Below are 27,288 nucleotides of genomic sequence, written 5' to 3'. Positions count from 1 at the left end.
TTTCTTTCATGCTGACTTGTTTACTCAGCATCTTACATCTGATTTTCTGTTTTATTTAAAATTGATTGTGTTAATGGACACAATCGACTTTTCTTTTTTACAAGCCTCAGATTAGATATCACATATATTAGATTTAGTAAATATAAATGAATCTGCGGTGAATTCTTGCCTAACCTCTCAAAGTAATGTCATTAGCTGCACAGGCTATACATTAATGAAAAAGCTCAGTTAGAAGCTCGTATCTTGTCTTTTTCTCTTTGTGTGTGTAAATGTATATATAGGCTATGTGTGTCTGCATATGGGTTGAGGAATAGCTTTATCGCCATATATCAGCGGCTGTTTACGCTGTCACGTATTTTTTTCCCCCCTCTAAAATCCCTTCCTGGTACGGAGAGCTAGTAGTAGGCTATAGATTACATACATGCGGCACTTCTGCACTTGCCTTCTTCACAGCCCGACTCCAGCGGAATGAGTCGACCCCCCCTCGTCCGCGCCTGCGCACTCCCGCCATTCATCTCCGGAGATTTCTCCCTCTCTTTGGCTCCGCTCTCGTGTCTTGCGAGGCGGGATAGACCAGCAGGCGGCTCCGGGCTCGCGCTCGCTCGCTGCCCAGGTTGTCAAGGCGCTCGTGATTTTTTTTTATTCTCTTCGTCGCGAGTGGACGGTGACAGCTCGTCTCGCTCACGTGTTGGACTGAGCTTTGTTTATCGGGTTTGTTTTGTCTTTGCTCGGATATATATTTTTGTGGGGTTTTTTGAGTCATTGACGGACTCCCAGCAGCCCATTTGCCAACCTCGTAAGTATTTTCTTGATGTTTTCTACGGCGCGCCGTCCAGGCAGAGTTGAGAATCTAGTAGCAAGAGTTTGAACAATTTATCTCTCCCTGTCGGTTGGTTGTGGTTAAGTTAACTGGCATTAAATAATTTATTTATTTTTATTTTTATTTTGCTTTCGCTTTTCCTTGTCAAAAAAGCAAAAAGAGGAACTACGTACACTATAAACTTTATTAATGTTACTGTTACTGAGCGTGTTACGTTTTCAGTCAGACATGTTTGAGTCTCAAAAATTAACCGTTCTTTGAAGAATAAGACAATGAAGCCAGATGGTGTCGGTCGACTGTAGTTCATCTTTTATAGCAGGTGTCTGATAGCCCACTTCCGCACTTGACTGTAAGATATGTAGGCTATACCGTTGGCACAAAGGTCTCAATTGTTTAGCTGTAATATTTTATCAAACCCTTCTTCTGCGGTTTTTGGGGTAAGTCTTCCTGAAGTGTTAAATGCATTTTTTTAAAATTGCTATGTTACTTAACTACTTCCTTTTTTTTAAATGCACCTTTAGCCTTCACGGGGGCATAGATTTAGGGAACCAAAAGTAAGTGATCAAAGTTTCATCACTGAGGTTAACTGGCTACTTCCTTACATACATATACCTCCTGTTTTGTGTGTGTATATGTGTCCTATTACGCGAGTGTGTCTATACGTGTGCGTGCATGCCCGTCATCGAGCGAGTGACAGAGAGGAAGAAAATGCTGAACTGCTCTCCCGTCTTGCTCAACCAGTTTGTTGGCATACCAAAAAAACAACAACAAAAAACCCCACGCATTAAACCGTAAACGTGCGCCTCATTTCCCGGTGTTGGAACAACTCGAAAGACCACAGCAGGCGTGTCAGCTTGTCAGCGTTCAAAGGTCTTCACACCTACCAGCATGCAGTACCACGCAGAACTTTCTAACTTGTTTCGTCTGATGCTGCAATATTTCTCCTCTTGTTAATTTTTTTTTCGTTATGTGCAGATAGTTTGTTTCTCTTTTTATTGACTGGTGAATTGAGCTGCTTTTGCTCTCTGCTATTCTCCAGTGCTTCTCATTTGTCTTATCGTTTCTTTGTGTCTGGTGGTCCTCATGCTTGACTAATGGCCTGTTGCCTTGAGGTTATTTTTATTTGCTCCACCCTTCTCCAACCTGCTTTCGTGTGCAGGAGGTGCCCCTTGCTGACACACTCAGCCACACCTGTCCTGGTTATGTGGAAATGTGGGGTGCCTTTGTTGCCTCTCTCGCCTAAATGGAGTTGATTTATTGAGAGGCAACACAGGCTTCTTTAGTCCTTACTTGTTACAGCCGTATAATGCTCGTCTTGTACTGCACACAGTAGACTTTGTGAACGTGTTGGAGAGAGGGGGAGACAGGATTATTACATCCTTACTTCTTTATTTGTGTGGTCGTACACGGCTATTTACTGCAGTGGACAAATATCTGCCTGCAGCCCTACAAAGTGAGCATTACATAGGTTAGGCTGAAAAAGTGTGCGTATGCTTGTGTCTGTGTGTGTGCATGCGTGCGCTCCAGGCCCCTCCAGCACTTTCGTGGACTCCTTCGCCCAAGCATTGACTTTGCAGTGAACTCTGAGTATTGACAAGATAAAAGGATGAGAAGGAGGGAAAGAGTGAGCTGTTATTGTATGATCACCCTGCACAGTCTGTCTTTGTTTCCTCCTCCTTCTTTTAAGCATTGTTTTCCCTTGCTGTTCCTTTTTTGATAATCCAGATTTCCCTGATTCCCCTTTTCTTCATAATTCCCCCTTGACATCTCAGACTTTTTTTAAAGCATTTTTTGTGGGGGTGGGGGGTTTCAAAGATGAAACAGGCATAGATGTTTCAACTTTGAATCTAGACATATATATATATATTAGGGGTGCAACGATACACAAAATTCACGGTTCGGTTCGGTTCGATACTTTGGTGTCACGGTTCGATATTTTTTCGATACAAAAAAAACGTTCATGCCTTTTTAATTTGTCATTTATTAAAATTATAAATATATATTTTAACTTAAAAGTACAGTTTTTAAATTTAACCCTAACCCTTGTGCGTGTTTTTTATTTTGACAGCGAATGCGCACCTGCGGACCACTTATGTGCAGCCCTGGTTATTTAGCTCGTCATATTGCAGCCACAGAAATTCTTTTGTCCATGAAACCATAAAGCTGCACTTTCTTTTTGCCTTATAGTCTGATTTGTCATAACTTCTCCGTTTTGTGGTAAGCTTTTCTTTGGCTGTCACTTCTTCACCCTGACCTGTCTTATTTGGCTCAGCAGAACTGAAATGCTTTTACACACTCACTCACATAAGCTCAGCGATTCTCTGCGCGATCAACCTCTCACATGTTTAAGCTGCGGGAGATTTCACTTATCATGTTTGCGTAGTAAGCTAACGATTAATAAGACGATGTCAGAGGAATTGGTGCACAAATTATCATCACTCACAGATCAGTGCTGTCGCTCTCTATACACAGTTCGCACGATTGCAAAGTGAAAGCAAAAAAACAAGCGCAAATTCAAACGCGATTTCAATATGTCACATATTGACAGTGGCTCACCGATGCCAATGACATAATTACCCAGCTACATTTCTGAAAGAATGCAAAAGCATTGCCATATATTTTTCCTTCCTACAATAGCCCGACGGGCAGGGAAGAGATAGATTTTGGTAGCCCGACTGAAAAAATCGCTAGCTCCAGGACGTCGGGCTAGCGATATTGCAAGCCCTGTATCTGATTGAGGAATCACTCATCTTTGGAAAAGAGAGTTTATTACAGAGAAATGTCTCTTTCCAAAATAAAAGCTATACTATCCGCTTCTTCTGGGCTATATTCTCAGCAGCATAAGGAGAATCATGTGCTAACAGCTGTCCAAATGACTCGGCTAAAGTTAGTTAGTTGTTTTTGTCTTTGCACTAGGATGATGTCGGCGTAAATGTGCTGTCATATTCGTTGTGTTCCCACTAGTGCTTTCAGGTTAATCTCGTTGAAATGACCTTAACGCCACAACACGGCAAATCTCCGTTAACGAGCTACCGCCGATCGCCCCGTGCATGGGGCTAGACGGCCAACACTTTAACGAGCTAACTGCGCTAACACACTAGTTCCCACCCATGTAATTGAGCATTGCATGGCACATCCAACATACTGTTTTACTTTAGTCCATGACTCGCTTACCTTCAGGGTCATACGTCACATGAAAACCAAAATAATTCCAAACGCCAGATCTGAATGAGGGTGGGGGAGGTCCATGTTGCAAGGAGAGCTTAACTTCTGTCTTGCTAGCTTGCCCTGCGCTCTTCCTCCTGACTATGCTGTCTGTGTTGAGCGCTCAGTGGATCTGCGCTCGACAGTGCAGCCTAGGCAGAGTAGTCGAACGCAGATTCACTGAGCGCTCAACACAGACAGCATCGTCAGAAGGAAAGTTGATAAAATAAATTACAAATGTTGTATTGTTCGATACACATGCGTACCGAACCGAAAGCACTGTATCGAACGGTTCAATATCGATACGAATATCGTTGCACCCCTAATATATATATATATACATATATTCATATATATATGAATATATTTAGCTCAGGTGACATTATGGCCCTAAAATGGAAATTTCCACTATACTATCGCTATTGATATGCCTATATTTCACATTCCTGAGACATAAACCCCGTGTTTTTTTTTATTTAAAGTAGGGCGTTTTACCATTTAGCCCTTGGTGTTTGATTTCCCTAGAATCTGGAAGGCGATTGAAGCGCACCCAGTGGATTTGGATTGCTTCAGTGGATTTGAAAATGGATTTAATTTCCACTAATGGAACTTACTTGGGACCAGATACCCAGATTAAGGACACATAGAGAACTGGCAACACTAGTAGATAGACTGAGCACACATAGCAAAGACAAATAGAGACACAGCAGAGTGACAATTTAATATCAGCCATAAACCATAAAATAGTGGTTTTTGACAGGTTCTTTTTTCTAAATATATTCCACACTGTCAAAGACCATTTTGTTTTTTTTTCCAACATCCACACTAAGTTTTACTTTTGTAACGCATAATCATAAATTGACATCCCTATAGAGCTTCTGAGGTTGTCACAAGAGAAATTGTTATATTTACAGAGATAAAGAGAAATTCCAGGTTCAAGAGTATTTTAAAGATTGCAGTTTTTAACGTTTGTTTTTTAATTTTTATATGAACTGAAGCTAGATCCTCAGAGATCTCCACATAGTCAGCAATTGAGATGTCTGAGTGGACCAATCTGTGAATCATTTTCCATTGTCAGATACATTAAATGATGATGATTTCATCAAAAATCAATTCATTCATTCATTCATTCATTCATCCAAAAAGCAATCAAACCAAAATCAAAATTACTGAACAAAGTAAAAGTGCATTAAATTAAAATATGAATGATCATAGATGCAACTGATATCAGTTTCTACTGACCTGTGTGCCTCTCATTATCAAATAAACAACTGGAACCCTAAGGACTGGAGCCCTTAGATGATACCATTTGGTATGAGCGGTTATACTGTACATGTTGTTTATGTAGGATTTTTTAAGTTAATTATCATTTTGGACCTTGCTTTCGTGTGTTTATTCACAACATTTTGACTTTCTGAACTTGTTAAGGATTCATATTATATCGCCAACATAGCAAAACTAATTTTTGTGATTTTTCATTCAAATGTCAGAGGCAAAAGCTTATCTTTTATCTAATTCCTTCAGTTTGTGTTGTTGTTAGGTCAGCGTTGTATGAATGACAGTGTATGGCCTTGTCATTAAAAAGTCCATATGAACAGAATCAACCTGATGATGATTGAGCATGAATCAAGACACTTACTAAAATAGTGTTGTCAGTATTACTGTCAATACTGACAAGCTTATATGACGACATATTTTAACCAGGTTGTTTGAGAGAGTTTTGAAGGCGAGAATAGCCATTTGCCTGAGATGTAGGTTTATTGGCTTTATCATATTGTAGCTTGTCTGTTCCTTGTGTATTCACTCCACTTGCCTGATTCCTGTCACCTCTAAATGTGTCCCTCGGTTCAGCTCTCTTTCTTCTGCATCTGTTTTATGTACGCCTGGGAATGGCGTCATGGTCCTTCAGCAGCTTGGGCTCTGGTGTGCTTTATGTTATGTGCTCAGTTTAAACAGTTTGGAATCTCAGTAACACTCACTCAGTAATAAGAGGAGACACAGCAATGTCACGGGACGTCTCTCTCTCCTGCTGCTACCTCTGCAGCATTTGAGTGTGTTTTGGTGCCCACTGCCTATCAGTGAAACAGGAGTCTTTCCACCAGTTCTCAGATTCTAGCATACAGCAGCACATTTAGAGTCTCATCTGGCAAGGAAATGTAGCTTTAATTCAATTGGCCAGAGCTTTAGTAAAAGCTTTCCTAATTGGCTGATATGGAAGCTGGCTGCCAAGGTTCCAGTAAGCACAACAGGGAGTTGAGGACAGTCCCAGAGGTGCTGTAGTGCAGGTGAGACTGTGCAAAGGGCAGATAACATGAGAGTGTGCTACTGTTTTGAATATTCCTCCATACACAATAATAAAGAACCTGCTAACTCCGATCCATCCGCCTGACCATATCTCAGTTTCAGCTGTGTCGTGTGCCACACATATGCAAATGTACACATGCAAACACACCCATGTGCATTAACAAGAAAGGCTTTTGTCTCACAAACACAAGGAAACATCTTCCCCACTTGGTAAAGGAACAAAGTCATCAACGCAAGAATATTGTCTCTGCGTGTGTTTTATAAAAAGTGTGCAGACAGAAAAGAGACACAAAAAAATGCTACTGCCAACAGCCACATCAGCCATTCCTGCTTCCTTCACCTCAGGAATCCAGGAATAGTTCTGGGTGACAGAGACACCGGATACGAGATACGGAGACAAAGAGAGAAAACACACAGAGGCGGAGAGAGAACCAGGAAAGACAGAAACAGTGCAAGAGATGGCCATGTAAGGTTTACTGCACCATAGCGCTGTACCACCGCTGTACAGGGACACTGAAGCTGAAATTAGTGTTTCAGAGGATGGGATTTCAAGTTACTGTTAACGTGAACTTTGTTTTATTTCGGGGGGGTTTCGTGGCTGCTTTATAACGACACAAAGGCAGCCTTCATTATATGATTCATTGTTGAGTCTGTAGAAATAACAGTGAGTCTATCTAAAAAATGGCCTGTTGTGGTTACATTATGATTTTAGTCAATTGTATATTAAATAATGAATGAATTATTTGCAGTGGCATTTCCAAGAAGAGCTAAATTGTTTGCATCCATATATTGTAAACCACTTAGTGTGGCATTTACACAACCCTTGTTCTACAAATTGAGATAAAGTCCAGATAAGTGTTGGGAAAGTATTAACTATTTCCTTCAGAAAATGATCATCCATATAATGTCTTAATTATTGTGATAACCTTTTATCAATTCAATTTATCAATTCCCACCAATATATAGCCATTCCTTTAATTTGTTCCCTCCTAGATTATCAAAGCATTGTGTCAAGCTTACTAGCATTTTCTTGTGTCTTTGTCTTTTTTTTGGTATGATCTCTTGCCAGATGTTTGATCACTATCTTTGGCTTATTCCTGTAAATTTTGTTTGTTGGATTTTTGGATCCTTGCCTGTCTCTTTGTGAATTGTTGGATATCTGGGCTGTCTTCCTGTGCTGGACCCAAGCGCTTGGGCGTTTGCTGTTCCATTTACAACGGGCAAACAGCACATTGGATATGAACAATAAATATAAACCTTCTCCTTTTACTAATGCGCTAGACTAACATTTGTCAAAATGGTGGGGAAAAAATATCAGAACAGTGTGTTGCTCCACTTTTAAAATATCACACTGTATTTGGTGTAAGATGGAAGCTTTCAGAAGTCCACTACATTTCTGCATATTCTGCATTACTTGCATAGGTGGTGCTGGATTTACCAGGAAAGGGGAGATAGTGGCAGAAGATGGTGCAGGTTTAAGAATGTACTTTTTCATTGAATGGTTGGGTTTGTTAGTAGGTGTTGCAACACCACATTTACTGAAGGAGTAAATGTATTATCCTTTGTTTAACAGTTTGGATGCCCGCCTGCTCTATCACTCGGATACTGCCAATCACTGGCAGCTCTCCCTCGTATGCAGTTGTTTATGCACAGGCGCACACAAGCATATGATGTTTACAGAGCACATGCTGATAACCAGTTTAGGTAAAGTAGAGGCAACTAAACTAATTCCTGCTCCTTCATCTCACTCTTTTACTGTTTTGTCCTCTAATACACTCATTCAAAAGTGTGCACACATCCTTGCACCCACCCACACACACACACACACACACACACACACACACACACACACACACACACACACACACACACATACACAACCCTGCCTGTCCCCTTCTCATGTCCCAGCTCTGCTTACTGTGTCAAAAAGAGCTTAGATCAGGGAAACCATAGCTTGCCCTCGTTCTGACTTCCAGGAAGATGGAGCTATTTATTCAGACCAAACAGGACATGTTTGGACTGACGCTGGAAAGTTGCCAGGCAGAATCCGAGCTGGTTCAATAATTTGGTTAATTTGATCCAAGTGCCATAGAGAAAGGTGCTTTCCTCTGTTTGCTCCAAAAAAGGCCAGAATGGGTGCTAGGGTTGCAAACCTTCAATATATTTTGTAGCAGTAGATCCTCCCCAAAAGGTTATCATTCATTTACAGTTTTTTACAGACGCTAGGACACATTTCTCAATACTTAGATCACTTTTGCAAAACTCCTCACACAGTGAGCACAACAGAAGTCTATGTGGGCTAAACTGAGGACCAGTTATCATTGTTTTGGCACAAAATGCATTCAATGACTACATCTCTCAAATTTCATGAATTATTTTCTCACTCAGACACAACAACTGCCAAAAATCTTTGTACGTACAGGACATTTTGCATGTACTTACATACTGTTTTCAAAACTGTTAAACTTATGGCCAAAACAATAACACAATGCAAAACTTAAAAAGACAGCAAAATCCAACAGCAATATTTTAGTGAAACATATTTTAAATCTAAAAATGCAGTTTAACCAGCCACAGCTGATTCTCATTGTAGATGAACATCTACACAGGTGTTACTCCTTCAATTTTTCAACTCTTTCAATTCTGGCATGCCAGAAGATTATTTCCTAGGTGTATTGGCCTAGATGACATAAGATGTGATGTGGATGAGAACCTGCGGCCAAATGGAGAAGACCGAGTAGATTAGCATTACTATTGTATGTGTATCAGTGGATGGTGTGTATACAAATTCTTGTATTTTGGGATTACTTAGTGCAAAAAAATAAAAATACATAAACAAATATTAACGAATTCTGCATGATGTCTGATTCATTCCAGTAACATATATTGAAATTATAAAGAGAGATGTGTCCTTGTTTTACACAAGAAAACACTGTGTAATGCTACATGTTGTTAGTGTTTTTTAGGTCATTGTTTGGTGGGTGACAAAGTGTGTTTGTCGACTGTCAACCTTTGCTAGTGTTCTGGAAGAATGAGTTTATTTGAGACCTGAATAAAGTGTTTTGGTAGTTGTAGTGCATTTTGAATGTGAAATGAACTGCTTTGCCAAGCTGAAGGTCAGTTAGGAGAATTGTGTGAAGAGTTTTGCAAAAGTGACCTAAGTATTGTGAAATGTGAACGGCTGTACAAAACTGTATTCACAAAAAAGTTGGCATAAAAAGAGCAAATTCCAGTAGGTTGATTGAGATGTGCTACTTCACAAATGCAGGTAAAAAAACAAAGATTGTGCTCTTTGGATCCATATAGGAAAAAGCTGGGAGGTTAGACTTGTACTTTGCTTTGTGATCAATAAGTTATAACCACAAAACCCAAGGCCCCATGGCATTCACATTTCCCCAGAGACCAAGGTGACATTCATTGCTTTTTTCTGCTCCAAAAACCCCCAGGTTTATTCAGTCAACTTTTATGACAAAGAGATTGTCAAAGAAATCTTTAATATTTTCTCATTATTCCACTTTTTTTGCAAGATAAATAACTGACCTGATTACCAGAATACTCTGTTTATTAAAAACTGTAGAGCTGTTTGCTCATCACAGTTGTGATATCCTGTCCTTGTGCGCTTTGTCTGTCACTTTTAAGGCTCTTGTCTTTTTTAAAAAAAAATTTTGTACCTCAGAAAGAGCAGATGAAAGATTGTTTTTGTAGCAAACATGAAAAATATTGTCAGTTCTTGAAGGTTTGTAGCTGCTTGTGTTGTGCTAGTTGTTAGTGATCCCACTCTGTCTGCACTGACACCTGTCTACAATCTCAAAAAAGTAAAATCTTGCTATTTCTGTCTAAAGAAGCACTTGTTTTCAGGGAAATGAGACACCCTTCCTATCTCCTTCTCCTTCCCGTTATAAAACGTAACAGAAAATAATAAGTAATAAAGCTCTGAGAAAAAGAAACTGTAGGCGAGTCTGTCTCCACTGGGGCTGTCTAAGGCTTTTATTTGTGCTACTGTGAGAAGAAAAAAGTCCTGGGATCATGAAACAGTCAAAACTACATTTGACGTTCATCTCACAAAAAATGAGTGAAGATTATAGCTCAGTTAAAAATAATTGACCGGAATACATTGGCTGTGTTGTGCATGCAGTTGCATCCCCATAAGCAATATTTTCTCTCAACAGCAGTGATCCACTGACCGGTGTTAGCAGATTAATTGCTGCTTTCATGTTAAGCTGTAGCATATCACCCTGTAATTGGTAATGGAGATTATCAGTGAGATACTGCGTGGGCCATGACAGATTTAGATTTTTACATATGCTCATCGTAAGAAAGTAGGATTTATGAGATTCTGTTCTCTTCTGTACGCACAAAGTAGCTCATGCTGACATGCACATTAAGATTATATATTTTTTTTTAAAAAAGAATATGTGTATGTCCACTTGTTACTGTCAAATTAATATTCCAGTGCAAGTTTAATTTCTGAACTGGTCCCCATGTAAGGCAGATACAACTGATACAATTATCTGAGTACCAGTTCAGCACGTATAGTGACTTTGTAAAGCCTTTCAATATATATATATTTAAATATATATAAAACACCCAGCACACCCCTGCGGGCGGTTTATCCATCAAGCTCGGGTCCTCTACCAGAGGCCTGGGAGCTTGAGGGTCCTGCGCAGTATCTTAGCTGTTCCCAGGACTGCGCTCTTCTGGACAGAGATCTCCGATGTTATTCCCGGGATCTGCTGGAGCCACTCGCCTAGCTTGGGAGTCACCGCACCTAGTGCCCCGATTACCACGGGGACCACCGTTACCTTCACCCTCCACATCCTCTCGAGCTCTTCTCTGAGCCCTTGGTATTTCTCCAGCTTCTCGTGTTCCTTCTTCCTGATATTGCTGTCATTCGGAACCGCTACATCGATCACTACGGCCGTCTTCTTCTGTTTGTCTACCACCACTATGTCCGGTTGGTTAGCCACCACCATTTTGTCCGTCTGTATCTGGAAGTCCCACAGGATCTTAGCTCGGTCATTCTCCACCACCCTTGGGGGCATCTCCCATTTTGACCTCGGGACTTCCAGGTTATACTCGGCACAGATGTTCCTGTACACTATGCCGGCCACTTGGTTATGGCGTTCCATGTATGCCTTGCCTGCTAGCATCTTGCACCCTGCTGTTATGTGCTGGATTGTCTCTGGGGCATCTTTACACAGCCTGCACCTCGGGTCTTGCCTGGTGTGATAGACCCCAGCCTCTATGGATCTTGTGCTCAGAGCTTGTTCTTGTGCTGCCATGATTAGTGCCTCTGTGCTGTCTTTCAGTCCAGCTTTGTCCAGCCACTGGTAGGATTTCTGGATATCAGCCACCTCCTCTATCTGCCGGTGGTACATACCGTGCAGGGCCCTGTCCTTCCATGATGGTTCCTCGTTTCCCTCCTCTTTCTTGGGTTTCTGCTGCCTGAGGTATTCACTGAGCACTCAGTCAGTTGGGGCCATCTTCCCAATGTATTCTTGGATGTTCGTTGTCTCATCCTGGACTGTGGTGCTGACACTCACCAGTCCCCGGCCCCCTTCCTTCCGCTTAGCGTACAGCCTCAGGGTGCTGGACTTGGGGTGAAACCCTCCATGCATGGTAAGGAGCTTTCTTGTCTTTATGTCAGTGGCTTCTATCTCCTCCTTTGGCCAGCCTATTACCCCAGCAGGGTACCTGATCACGGGCAGGGCGTACGTGTTGATGGCCCGGATCTTGTTCTTACCATTCAGCTGACTCCTCAGGACTTGCCTGACCCTCTGCAGGTACTTGGTGGTTGCAGCTTTTCTAGCGGCCTCTTCATGGTTCCCATTCGCCTGCGGGATCCCCAGGTACTTGTAACTGTCCTCTATGTCTGCAATGTTGCCTTCTGGTAGTTCAATCCCCTCAGTTCTGACTACCTTCCCTCTCTTTGTTACCATCCGACTACACTTCTCCAGTCCGAACGACATTCCAATGTCATTGCTGTATAGCCTGGTAGTGTGGATCAGTGAATCGATGTCTCGTTCACTCTTGGCATACAGCTTGATGTCATCCATGTGCAGGAGGTGGCTGACAACTGCTCCGTTCCGTAGTCGGTATCCGTAGCCAGTCTTGTTAATGATCTCACTGAGGGGGTTCAGGCCTATGCAGAACAGCAGTGGGGACAGAGCATCTCTTTGGTAGATCCGGCACTTGATGGTGACTTGTGCGATGGGCTTGGAGTTGGCCTCTAGTGTTGTACGCCACATCCCCATTGAGTTCCTGATGAAGGCTCTTAGGGTCCCATTGATCTTGTACAATTCTAGGCATTCCAGTATCCAGCTGTGGGGCATTGAGTCATAGGCCTTCTTGTAATCAATCCAGGCAGTGCACAGGTTGGTCAGTCTGGTCTTGCAGTCTCGGCTGATTGTTCTGTCTACCAGTAGCTGGTGTTTTGCGCCTCTGGTATTCTTGCCAATTCCTTTCTGTGTCCCGCTCATGTATTGACCCATGTGCCTGTTCATCTTAGCCGATATGATGCCTGACAGGAGCTTCCATGTAGTACTGAGGCAGGTTATTGGTCGGTAGTTGGAGGGGACCGGTCCCTTCTTGGGGTCCTTGGGGATCAGGACCGTCCGACCTTCGGTTAGCCATTCCGGGTGTCTCTCGTTAACTAGCAGCTGGTTCATTTGTGCTGCCAGACGCTCGTGGAGTGCAGTCAGCTTCTTTAGCCAGTAGGCGTGAACCATGTCGGGCCCTGGTGCTGTCCAACTCTTCATACTGGAGACCCTTTCTTGGATATCTGCCACTGTGATGGTTACTGGACCCTGTTCAGGGAAGTCGCTGTGGTCTGCCCTCAGATCCACTAGCCACTGAGCATTGCCGTTATGGGTTGCGTCCTTCTCCCATATGCTCTTCCAGTATTGCTCCGTCTCCAGCCTTGGTGGTGCTGTTCTCTTATTGTTCCCTTGCCACTGAGAGTACACCTTTGCTGGTTCTGTGGAGAACAGCTGGTTTATTCTCCTGCCTTCTATCTCTCTGGTGTACCTCCTCAAGCGGCTGGCCAAGGCTGTGAGTCTTTGCTTGGCAGTTTCCAAGGCCTCAGGTATGGACAGCTTGCTGTATTTCTTATGCACCTTCTTTGTCGCACCTTTCTGCAACTCCGATAGTTGGCTAACCTCCCTCCGTGCTACTTTGATCTTGCCCTCTAGCCTCCTTCTCCATGGAGGGTACTGCCCCTTGTGGCTGTTCAACTTGTAGCCAAGCATCTCACTGATCACTGCTGCCGTATTGTAGATCAGCTTGTTGGTGTCGGTAATCGTGGTTGTAGTTATTGTCCGTAGTGCTGCATATACTGTATGTATATATATATATATGTATATGTATGTGTGTGTGTGTGTGTGTGTGTATGTATATATATATATATACACACACACACACACACACACACACACACACACACACACACACATATATATAATATGTATATATATGTGTGTGTGTGTGTGTGTGTGTGTGTGTCTGTATATATATATACACACACACACACACACACACACACACACACACACACACACACACACACACACACACACACACACACACATATATAATATGTATATATATATGTGTGTGTGTGTGTGTATTTATTTTATTTTATTTTTTTACTGAAATGTATAAGAGCCACTTGTATTATATGCCTCAGTGCTGAAAAGGATTCAACAGAAGCAGAAGATGCAACAGAACAGCACATCCTTCCTGACACACTCATACATGCTTGTGAGCAGGCGGACGTGAATTGTTGTGAAGCTTTACCATATTTTCTCCTGAGATCATTTCATCGTTTCACTCCAGCTCACACATCAGTGTCAGCCTGACTTTTATAAGCATGGCCACCATTCAGCCAGCGGCCAGTGTGTGTGTATGTGTGTGTTTGTAGCTGTGAAAGGAAGAGGAAGGTCAGGAGTGTACGAGATTTGTATGCGTTCAAAAGTCTATATGTTTTTGTTTGAGTCGATAAGCTATCTCATCGCCCATTTGTTGTATCTTTGTAAACTGCTTGGTGCCAGAAAGTAATTGTTCATCACCGCTGGTTTGCAGCATGCAGCTTGTTCTCATTCTGTGCGTAGTGATATTAAACACAAGCAAGCAGAGGATACAGTTAGAATCAAAGAGTCAAGTGCCAGTTGGATAGTTATAGTGCTGGGCAATATGACCTAAATCTTGTATCGCAGTATTTTTTTAAGGACTCTAGGAGTGTATCATGGTATCATTATAATAATCACTATTTTTTCCCCTATCAGTGGCCTTCATATAGGTTTACAGAGATTCATTTATCTAGCAGGAGTATGTAAAATGTAACATATTAATGTCATTGTAAAAAAGGAATAAAACGTAAATAAAACTGCACAACCAAAACAACAACTAATCTATTCTTTAACAGGCATCTTGTTAAAGGCTGTTCATGCAGTCTTTACCAGGCTGCCTGTTCTGTGTTTTGGTTGGATATAATTTCACTTTTCATTATTTAAACAAAGTCAACAGATGGCTCGTTAGCATTGATGTTTCCACAGCAGAGCTGTGAAGTGTAGCTTTGAAACCAACTCAGTTTGGAGTTATGCTTTCTTTTTTTTTGGTTGCACAAATGATTCCATCATCAGGAAAAAACACCTAACAGGCTTGAGTACCAGGTCATCTTTGCATGAGTTCGCTGGCAGTAACAGAGCACAGAAGCAGCGTGACCAGAAATGACAGAAAAAACAGTCTTTCTCTCTCTCTCTCGCTCTCTCTCTTTTTTCTTCATCCTCCATCAGTCTTCACTGTTATTTAACACGCTGTTATTTTACCTGGCTAGCAGAACAGTGCAATGTTGTACAGTAACTGTGTTGCTATTAGTTCTACATTTTGTTTATATGTCACAGATTATTGTGTGCCCTGATTTCTATCTTGATGTGTTAGCTGTAAATTATTAATGTTTGTCCTATATTTGTTTTACAGTTTTTAATTGCATGAATCTATCACACTGTTCTTTTGCTACATGGACATGTGTGTAATAAACAGATGGTATGTGTGTTGTTCGTAACAAGCTCTGAATGAAATTATAAAATACTGACAAACTGCACGAAGAAGTCTTACAAACTCCATTTTTTTGTGTCAGGGGTTTTACTTCAAAGTCAAATGTACTTGAGGAATTTCCCTTGACTATTTGTCATTAGCCTGTAATGTTTTTTTTCATCGTAGCCCAGTGAAGTTATTGGTTTCCCACATTTCAGTGTTAATGACTTTCATCAATACTCCCATGGATGTGTCTCAGATGTTTTACATTTAGCTGGAGGTTTTGCGTGTAGGTGTTTAGAGTAAGAGCTATGTGCATATGAATAAAGAAATATGGGAGATAAAGATAAACCAGAGAAAAAAAGGACTCTGTACTTTGTAGCATTTTAATAAGTCTGAATAAATTGCTACACTCTGGGGCTGGTGTAGAACATCTTAGTCTATTCTTATCATGGGATGGGATTTGAGTAGTTAACCTCATTGAGCTATGGATCGACGTGAAGTTTTCAAAATATTAAAGTGAACAAACATTCTTGAATCTATAATTTCCTGCCATAAAGTGTTTGAATTGAGAAATTTCTATGTCTATGTAAATGTTCCATTTCCATATATATATATATATATATATATATATATATATATATTAGGGGTGCAACGATACACAAAATTCACGGTTCAGTTCGATTTGATACTTTGGTGTCACGGTTCGATATTTTTTCGATACAAAAAAATGTTCATGCCTTTTTAATTTGTCATTTATTAAATTTTCACGGCACATTCCGCACCACATCTCTGTGCGTTCATCATTTGTTTGAAGCCAGCTCACCTCCTGCAACCACTTTTCCGAGAATACGCACTTCTTTTGTGGTTCGGACTCCTTCTGACATTTCTTTGGAGGTGGAGGGACACCAAAGTAATTGCTTAAAGGAGCTTGCTTCTTCGACATCTTTAAGAGTTCTAAACAAATGTCTGTCCTCCTCCTGAAAATCTTATGTACGCAAACATGCGTTGCAACTTCTTATCTTGTGCGTGTTTTTTATTTTGACAGCGAATGCGCACCTGCGGACCACTTATGTGCAGCCCTGGTTATTTAGCTCGTCATATTGCAGCCACAGAAATTCTTTTGTCCATGAAACCACAAAGCTGCACTTTCTTTTTGCCTTATAGTCTGATTTGTCTGATTTTACCACAAAACTTCTCCGTTTTGTGGTAAGCTTTTCTTTGGCTGTCACTTCTTCACCCTGACCTGTCTTATTTGGCTCAGCAGAACTAAAATATATATCCTGCTGCTTTTACACAGGCACTCACATAACGCTCAGCGATTCTCTGCGCGATCAACCTCTCATATGTTTAAGCTTGCTGCGGGAGATTTCACTTGTCATGTTTGCATAGTAAGCTAACGATTGATAAGACGATGTCAGAGGATTTTGCGAGCGTAAATGTGCAGTCATATTCGTTGTGTTCCCACTAGTGCTGTCAGCGTTAATCTCGTTGAAATGACCTTAACGCCACAACACGGCAAATCTCCATTAACGAGCTACCGCGGATCGCCCCGTGCGTGGGGCTAGACGGCCACCACGTTAACGAGCAAACTGCGCTAACACACTAGTTCCCACCAAGGTAGTTGAGCATTGCGTGGCACATCCAACATACTGTTTTACTTTAGTCCATGACACGCTTACCTTCAGGGTCATACGTCACATGAAAACCAAAATAGTTCCAAACGCCACATCTGAATAAGGGTGGGGGAGGTTCAATTTGCCATGTTGCAAGGAGAGCTTAACTTCTGTCTCGCTAGCTTGCCCTGTGCTCAGTGAATCTGCGTTCGACTACTCCGCCTAGGCTGCACTGTCGAGCGCAGATCCACTGAGCGCTCAACACAGACAGCATCGTCAGAAGGAAAGTTGATAAAATAAATTAAAACTTTTGTATTGTTCGATACATATGCGTACCGAACCGATCACTATGGTAACGTGTAAATATTTCTTTCAAAATAAGACACAGCTACAAAGACCCAGGGAAACTGAGTTAATGATAAAAACCCTGAAAACCATAAACTTCACACTCGAGCTTCAACTCTCGCGGCCCGATACCGAACGACTCACCGGTCCGTGGCCTGGGGGTTGGGGACCGCTGCATTAAGATATCATGGTTCTCTTTTTATGAGAGAAGCTTCATCTTGCTTTGTCTGGATGTAGATGCTGCTACTGGCAGCCTTTATTTTCACGGGTAGTTTGTTCCTGTCACTGCAAATAATAATTGATCATTCCTGGAAGTCTATTGATTTAGAGCTTTTCTCCTTGTGAAAGTAACATCAGCGCATGTTTGCTGATGAGAATTTAGCCAAATGAGAGCGTATTGACCAAACAATCGACCAGTCAACTCTGAGACTACAGCCCTGCTCAGAACCTAAGCTGCTGTAGGATGTAACTTGCACTGGAATAAAGAAAAATCTTTCTGGTTCAACTTGCTGACTTTTAAGCTCATTAGAGCGTTAGTCGGACAGCTTCCATACAGCTCACACCAGACAGTCTCTCCTGCCAGCCCAAAAGAGTGAAAAAAACAGCATAAACCACACACCATGCTGGGCTTGCACTGGATGCTGCCTGGATTGATGAAAGAAACTTATTTTTAGCTAAAACTGACAAGTTGTTATTACTAGGTCTAGTTCAGAAATAAGCTGAAATAGAGATGTTACCATGCAGATTGGTATTACAACAAACAAATATCAGAATGGCTGTCAGACCAACCACTTGAATAACCTATTTCAGTTTTCAGGCTGCGTGAGCGTGGGCATGACTTTGTGGTTATCGAGTAGGAATATTCCTTCACAAATGAATCACTGGGTTAGAGACACAACATCTCCAGAAGGCTGAACCAGCGTTTGCCAGCTTTCCTGCAACACCCCCTTCTGTTCCCAATCTCAGGAGACGAAGCCACGCTGCATAGATATCGTGTCAAGATCTTGGTAAAATGAGCTTCTGGCAGGAAGTTTGCAAAGCCTGGGAGCTCTGACACTAAAGGCTCACTCACCTTCTGTTACCAGCTCAGTCTGTGCAACAAGCACCCGAGCTCCACTAAGACAACCAAACTGTGCCCTGGTTCCCGAGTGTTAAGAAGAAGACTCGGGGGCTTTATAGTTATCTGTAAATTCAGAATTTAATCTAAAATGATGCCGCTTTTATGGGTAATACAACACTTTGAATGAGTTGTAAGAGGATATGATAACAGTATAAAGAACTCGATAATGAGAAAAGAAAACAGTTCTGCTTGTTTATCACTTGTTTGTGCGGATGTTTGGGAAAAAAGATTGTGCCTTAATTATAGCGTAATTATGCCTTAACTGTACATAAATATTTGTGTCAGTTTCCATCATAAGGCTTGTGAAAAATGTCTTTGTAATCAATAAGAAGGATTTTTTTTCTGTGAGTGCTAATATAGTATTTTTATACTCATAAGTAAGCACCAAATATAAAGGTCATAAATCGGTGCGCTTTAAAGATTTGTTTATTGTGACTTGTAAGTTATCTCTGCACGTCTTCTGCATCAGTGTAGTGTAGGATATTCGCAGGTTAGTGATCATGATAACCTGCAATATTCATTATTCTGACTGAACATGATCCATGCAAACTGAGTCCCCTATATTAGAAATCTTGAGTATTAAACTCATGTTTTTATAAATTTATATTTATAAAAACAATTTTTTAAATAAAAGATGTGTCAATGTTGAAATTGTGTTTTTGATCTTGTACTGATGTTCAAGAGGTCTTTTCGATCAGATTGTGAAAATCTGAAGCCGGTGGTCAGTGTGACATTCAAGCAGCATTTGTTGTTATAACAAGGGGGGAAAAAAGGACTGATGCAGCTTACGAAACACAAGCAGGAAGCAACTTTAAGAGCACATATCAAGTGTGGAAATTAGCTATATATTTGAATACCAGCAGAGCTGTTGTAGCAATTAGACCACTGGAAGGCTGTTTGCCAAAAAGCAAAGCATGCTACTGGTAACTGTAACGAATCGACCCAAACAAACAGCACAAATCGAGAGACGAGGGCTTTTCCAAATGAAATTAAACGTGCATGAGAAAGAGATTAGCTCTGACACATTGACTTGAAAGGAGTAGTCTATATTCAGCCCGTCCAGACACTCGATAGGATTTGAGTTGGAGATCAGCGATAGCCCACAGTCTTACATTGTGTTAGCAAATAAATTTGACCTATTTCATGCAGAAATGTACTCTGTAGCACGTTTTGTTTTGTAATTAGTTTTTTAAAGAAAGAAAAAACTACTGCATCTTTGGCTGCAGCAGTGGATCCTCCTCCTTATGGAGCAAGTGGATCATTAGGTACAACGTGTTGTATTTATGTGCGTCCTGTTTCCAGCCCTCTTTCAGAGGAGCAAAATGAGGGGCCTTGATCCTTAATAGTAAATATCATATTTGTGATTTTCATGCAAGAAAGACCCATAAAAACTTTTTTTTGGTTCATTTTGGGTTTGCACTTTAGGCTATTAATTATTGCAGACATGTTGCAGTGTCACGACTACATAATTCTAATTTGCTCTTTCCTGATAGGTTAACTTTTCATCAATACTTTCAGCAGTAAAGCATCGGTACTTTGGAAAACTGTACTGTATTGGGATCATGGGATGTCATTAACACATGGCAGATACTTTGTGTGGCATCGTTTCATTCTTTTAATTGCTCCATGGGGCTGTAACCATGCAGCACTAGACACAGTGTATTTTCTTTTAACATTGTTACTATATAATTATAGCATTAAGTTGCCCAGCATCTTAATGTTAGAAATGGGAGCGTCAGTCACTAGTTCAGTCACCTGTTTAAAGACAGGTGCCACAGAAAGACAACTGTTTGTGTTGTTAGTTTCTAAAACAACAGTGGAGATAGATGATCAAAAACATTTCCCTTTTTCTAAGGTTTCTATTTAGGTTTCCTGTTTAATTTACAACCTCACTGTAACTATGTTCTACTAAAAGAAGCAGAGGCGTTATATTGGGTTTAGAAATGCATTCTCTCCATCAGATTAGATTAGGGCTGCAGCTAAAGATTATTCTGGTAGTCGACTAATCTGCCAATTTTTCTTTGATTACTCGATTTGTCAGGGATTATTTCAGTAACTCTTATCTCCACTTCCTGTGGACACACCTCCTGTTCAAGGCTCCAGTACCTCACCTGTGAATACCACCCTGGTGTCTTGTCCCACAGAAAATTAAAATAGTGACCCAGGAAACATATGAATATGAAATGGTTTTTTAAAACATTACTCAATAGGACTGTCAGAATCAAAACAAAATAAATAAAAATATAAAGTAATATAAATGAAAGTGCTAGCAGTATTCTAAAAAAAAGTGCAAATAGGAAACTAAATTGCTTCTGCCCATATAAATAAAACTTCAAATTAAATCAAAAATATTTTATTTTCCAGTCCAAAATAACAAGTTAACAAAGTTTACAGATGATTCACTTCATGAATTCACAATTGCAGTGAACATCCTCCAGAGTGAGGCTTGCTCTTATCTTGGAGATGATGTTATCAGCTGCTGATAACCACGCTAAAGATGCTCTCTGTCATGACCATTTGAGAGGTGCATGATCCTCTTTTCAGGACAAACACATCTATACTCATGTGCTTAGTATTAGTAAAACAGAACAAAACAGAGTTAAAAGTGCCTTGAGGCAATCTGTCGTTGAGATGTAGTGCTATGGAAATAAAACTGAATTGAAATGAATTAGAAAAGACTGTTACTAATCACAAATTTGGTTGTATATCATAGTTTCTCAGATGGTGTAGTGTTCAATGCTAATTAAACTGTTTAACTGATTATAAATATAATTAGATGGTTCAAACCACACATTACCTGACGTTAGGTAGAGGGGTTTACTATTCAGAATAAATGCTAATATTAATGTGAGAAAAAATAAACAAACTAGGAGACGGTGTAGCTACTTCTGTTTAATTTGTTAGCATTTCGCTCATTAGCTAACAAAATCGGTGTCGCTTAGCAAGCATTATCCAGAGAGGTTTCCGACAGGTTAGCGAACACATACGTTACCGTACAAACATTAACATGAACAAGGTATCAACGTGACACACTAACTTAACTCTTACAGCGTCCTGTTGTGTATTGCAGTTACAAAAACACATTTACGCGAAAGAAAATTCACTGTCGACTAATTTTTACAGTCGATGTCATTGATTACAGCGACGAGTGGTTGCAGTTCTAGATTAGATCTAGGCAGCCTTTAGAGATTTGGGGGAATAAGAGCTGTCTTAGGTAAATGTGTACACAGTATAAAATTTATGAGTGTCATGTGGGAGTTTGTGATTTTAGTAGGGGCTTTTGAATTTCTTTACCAAAATCAGTCATAAAGTGACTTTATTGTTTTAATGCGTATGGACTTTAAACTTGCCTAAGGTACAAGGTGAAAATAAAATAATGTCTGCAGTTATGAGATTGCAGTCGTTGCACAGTTACACAGCAGTATTTAAGAAAGATACCTTTAACACACAATTTACCGTCCACAATGGACCACTCCTTCTTTTCAGTTATGTGTGGCGTGACATGATTTCTCTCTTTGTGTGCAGACTGTTCAGCCATTTCTATAATCCCCACTTATATAACACATATACAGTGTAAATTAAGTACAACTAACATACATTAACTGCAAAGCCAAGAAAGGGTGTTTTTTTCTAAGCAGTCACCATTCACTATTATTTGAATTGATTAGACACTGTAGCCAAAACATACTCTAGTATGTTTTTGTATTATTTCAGTGGCTAAATAGCTCTTTCTCTTAGTGACCCTGAGTAGTTATTTGCCATCAAAGATCTGCTGTATTAACACTGTAGCGCAGTGTTCAGTGTACTTCAACTAAAAGACTCCTGCACGACAAGGGTGATATTATATTTTGTTTTCATTTGGGCAAACTACTACTCTTTAGGCCCACAGTTTAAAAGACTAGTGTGCCACTGCACCATTAAGAGCTTTTTATACATATGTGGTGCTGTTCTTTCCCATATTTATGTAAACTTGCCAAGACCCTGCACCACTCATGTCACGTATCACATACAAAGCCCAGTACACAGACACATAAAGCTGTTCTTTTAGATAGGAATATAGAGCAGGTGGTTTAAATGGAAAGACATAGAAACTTCAAGTACTGCTGCAGCGTATTACATATGCTGTAGTCAGCTCAAGCTATTTCTGTTGCCCCAGACAGCCAGCCAAGAATCAGCCCTACCCATTTTGGACCAACGCTGCAGGTTAATCCATTATGGCTTTGAGTTCTTAATGATTTTTAAGCTGTGGACTCATTTTAACAAACCTTAAATCTGTTAGGCAGGCGTAGAAATTAAAATATCATCGTATCACGTGTGTGTATTTTTACTGAAGATACAAGGTTTTTTTCATATTTGCCTGCCTTTGACAGAAAAAAACATATAGGACCATATTAGTTTGTCTTGCAGATATATGACTCCAGGATACACAGATTCATCTAGTACAGTGTGTACAGTAGTCTGATGAATAGTCTGCAGAATAGTTTGTATGCTTCTTCCATTTTTCATCTGTAAAGATTTAATTACTGCTCAGAACTGCTGACAAACACACATTGTATGGTTTATGGGTTACTCTTATAGCTGTGGTGCTTGCTGGGGGAAACAGTAAAATCCCAGAAACACAGCAGCCCATGAAATATTTGGTTCTTGGGATAACATTTCATACATGGAAGTAAAACTATAGAAAGTTTTATTGTCAAGTAGTTGAAATGCTGACTAAATTAACCAACATGTTTGGTTTTGTTCAGGTTTGTAATCTAATAATCCTTAGCCTTTAAGTGTTTACCCCAAAGTTATCTGATGAATATTGATGAGAAATCAGTAAACTGCAGGATGCTTGGCTGAGCAGATAATAATAAGAAACACTGTAGAACATTAGTTAAAATTATATAATAGTCATCTTTCTAGTTTCTGTCCTGTTATTGTATACTGGGCTATGTTATGTTATATGTTATAGCCCAAAATAAATGAGAAAAATAAAAAGAAGAGAAAATTAAAAGTAGTCCTGAGCTCTTGTATTAATCATTAAATAATCCTGAAATAATGTAGCTACAAATTGGTTTGTTTATTAACTAAACTAAAGTCAAATTAAATGCTGTTCTTTGATGCCCACTAAACCGCTACATAATGTTAGAAGAGCACGATATCACATTAACTAGAGACACACAGTGAGGCATCCAGTTTGGTTTTTTTTTTTCACTCATAATAATAAAAGCCCTAATATAATAACTCAACAATTTCTTATTCCCTCAGTGTTTAGTTTAGTTTCATCTTCATTATGGTTGTTTAAGATGTGTCACATTGCTTAACTTCTGGGTAATCAGATGGTGTATTGTTAATAATATCATTACATATTCAGTATAGTGGAAGTGGAGTAAATGAAGAGTGAGACTATAAAGAGGAAGCAGAAAGTGAGAGTGGGGTTAGTTGCCAGAAAGGAATATGAGGGAAACTTGCAAGTTTATGCGATAAAGTTGCAACTATGTTTATTAGCGGTGGAAGGAGAGGTAAACAAAAGAACTAGAGAGAGAACTCAGGGGGAGATGAAAATATGAGGGAGGGAGGGTCACAGAGGACAGTTTGTTAGACAGACGGATAGACGGCTAGATGGATGTGCACAGAGATGCTCTTCATCCTTAACAGCCCAGGGTGAAGCGAGACTGACTCCTGCTTCACACTGACACTGCATCCTGAATCACTGTGATACCTCTCGCTCTCTCTCCTCTCTCTCTCTCTGTGGGAATTCTCTGACCCAGTTAGCTCCTCCACTAAGCAGCAGCAGAGTTATTTTTACATATTACCAGGAGACAATACTTCGTCCTCTGATCGTCCTCCCCTCATCCATACGCTTCCCTACGCTCTCCTCCTCTTCCTCCTCCATCTTAGCTATAGCCATCCTTTTGTCTCATATCATTCTGTTCTTCGTTCCCTTTCCTATATATCTAAATCTTTTCTATATGTCCACTGGCTTTGATCCCTCCTTGTCCTTTAGAAAAATAAAGCCCAGTCAACCCATTGATTGATTGAGGATATTGATTTTGATTGTTCAAAATCATAATAAATGAAAGCAAACTTATACTTATTATATCTATTATTTTTTTATTCATTTCAGGATTTACATTTTGGTTATGATTTAGTTACAGTGTATGGATTTGGCTCTGTGTGTGTGTGTGTGTGTGTGTGTGTGTGTGTGTGTGTGTGTGTGTGTGTGTGTGTGTGTGTGTGTGTATGTGCTACTAATCTTAACTAAACTTATGATTATACTGCCAGAACACTCTTGTAAAATGAATTTTTAATTTCAAGAGGGTTTTTTTTCTTGGTTAAATAAAGGATAAATAAATACATAGTAAATGCATAAATGTTATAAATAAACATGCAGGTTCCAAAGTTAATACTCATGAAGCACCAAATGCTGTTGGATTTTTCATTTGGTTATCCAGCTTACCTCCCAGTGACTGTTTGTACCAAAGTAGTCTGGTAACACAACCTGACGCCAGAACACACTGAAGCATCTACCTTATTTTGGTGTCATTTATAGCTGACTGCGTGCACACACACTCACACGCACACATACAGTGTAAATTTTACCCCATTTTATGTTATCTATCACACTTTTTTTATTTTGACCATTAAAAATATGTTTTAAATACCTTTGGTCAAAAGTTGATATTTGGTCTTCACCTGGATCCTACCTAATCTCTAAGCAACCTAACTAACATCACAAAATATGTTTCTAAATTCACTCTCATACTATAAGAGTGAATTGTAAGAGCTTTCCGTAAAAGTGATGAAATCAGTTAATCAGGTAAAGTGCAGGAGTTTCCCTAATGATCATCTCTAGGTCACATATGTAAAATGATCATTCTAAATATTACTGTGTACATTAGAGGAGCAAAATTCATTGACCACAGATTTTTATTCAACACTTTTCCTTATTTTATTTAATCAAGCCTTATTCTATGAATCACAAATCCCCCCTTCATCCTCCTCTCCTCTCCTCTCCTCTCCTCTCCTCTCCTCTCCTCTCCTCTCCTCTCCTCTCCTCTAGAGAGTAAATGGACAGAGAGTGTGTAGACAGGTCATCTATTCGCCTCCTAATGATGACGGATGGCAGGACTGCAGAGAGCTAGAAGAGAGAGAAAAGTGGAGCGATACTGGAAGATAAAGAAATAGCAGAGTATGAGGAGACTGTGTTTATATTTGTCTGCTGGCGGGCAGATGGTGGGAGCTTTAGTGATATGTTGATCCTCAAGTGTTTATATCGTTCTTGTCATCTACCTGATATCAAACAAGCACACACACCTGCAAGGTGGCATCTGGTGTAATTCACACTTTTGAAGACATGCACGCTTCCATCTCTGTCAGTCCGTTGACTTTCATGACCTGAGCGCTCGCATGGATCTTCTACGCTAGCAGTAGAAGATGCGTGCAAACTCTGGAGTGTTTGTTGTGTCTCGCTCGCTGACATGCGTACTCACTTGCTCATTTTCTCTCTGCCTCCTCTGATAGCAGTTGCATGCTACTGTGATTAGTAATCTAACAAACTGAGTAAAATCTGTGTGTCGTCTACCTAAACAGCAGATTGTTGCATCTGAGCTCTGGTACTTAAAATAACATTTGGCACTACCTATAGAAGTACATATCAAGTGGTCAAGTGTAACAAAAAAGTCGCTTAATCCACTATGTTTTTAAATACGAATTAGGATTATAAGATTTTTTTATTGTTTGAGAAACCACTCCTTTGCCTCAGCATCCAATTACCCAGCTGTATTTGCTGATACTGTACTATGTGTTTTTAAAAAAAAATGTATTTATGGATTACATAGTGCTTTGCCCCGAGAGTAGAAGTCAGGTTGTTGCTCATTCAATACTGAAATGGGATGACACAGGAGGAGTTACAAGACTGTAGTTATTTTCCCAACAATCCTCTTCTCTCAGCATAGCTCACCTCTCTGTTATCTCACACCTTCCCATCTAAGAGTGAATACAAGGCTGACAGAGAGGAAGTGTTAAGACCCCATCTGGTGAGGTTACAACAGAGTACACAAAAACACACACATTTCCTCTCTCTTTCTGTCTCTCTCACACACACACGCACATGCACTGACAGTGGTAAAGTCTCACCCTTCCCAAAGTACAGAAACAGAGACAGGCTGTAGCTATGGCAACCCGGAGAGAAGGGAAATGATTGGGTAAGGCTTGAATTTGTTAAGAGCTACTGCATGAAGCCCAGGGCGAGTGTTAGTCACTCTTTCTCATTTAGTGTTTGTGTGGTTATTGTGCGGTGTGTGTGTATTGATACAAGTGTGGGTGAAGGAATCACAAGGAGTCAAGGCTTCTCTTTTTTATTTCCCTTCCTTGTCTGTCTGCCTGCCTTTTTCTTGTTTCTGTTTCTTTCAGCAAAGTTATTCACCATGGTCCATAAAGTAGAAAAAGACTGAATCGCATCAGTTGGTTTCAAACACTAGCATGGCTAATTGGATGGGATGAAACACTTTTCATAGCTGTGGCATCAAATAGACCATTTTATAGCCCAGTGTTTTGCTGACGGGCAGGCATATGCTCATATTTTGCTTTTAAAGGAGAATTCCCAGTTTTGACTGCAGCTTGTCATTTCTAGTTTTGCTCATAAAATTGTTTTGTTACTTTTTGCAGTGTGTTGTCATAGATTTCATAAAGAAGTAAGGAAAACTAATACTAATCTGAGCTTTTTAAGCAGGCTGAGATTAATGTTTGTGAGTAAAGATGCATCAATCGACTGGCCAAGGGCCTGAATCGTCTCATTTCCAGCTGGTCAGAATCATGTATGGCTGATTAAAAGCTTATCCATTTCATGCTTGTACAGCAAG

At 40.3% G+C, this 27,288-nt stretch overlaps 1 protein-coding gene across 1 annotated transcript in view; it reads left to right on the top strand.

The window, feature by feature from the left end:
- The first annotated feature begins 573 nt into the window (after positions 1 to 573).
- The window catches only part of strbp (spermatid perinuclear RNA binding protein), a 95,747-nt gene continuing 69,032 nt past the window's right edge, over positions 574 to 27,288 (top strand). The window contains exon 1 of the mRNA XM_085359717.1: positions 574 to 796. The gene's annotated coding sequence lies outside the window, so the exon portion shown is untranslated. The remainder of the gene's footprint in view (positions 797 to 27,288) is intronic.

Source organism: Diplotaxodon limnothrissa, linkage group LG7 (assembly GCF_057381915.1).
Source record: "Diplotaxodon limnothrissa isolate DT_005_m linkage group LG7, D_limnothrissa_male_GT1.1, whole genome shotgun sequence".
Classification (NCBI taxonomy): Eukaryota; Metazoa; Chordata; class Actinopteri; order Cichliformes; family Cichlidae; genus Diplotaxodon; species Diplotaxodon limnothrissa.
The sequence above is the reverse complement of the archived record's forward strand: the minus strand, read 5'-3'. Positions and strand labels throughout refer to the sequence as shown.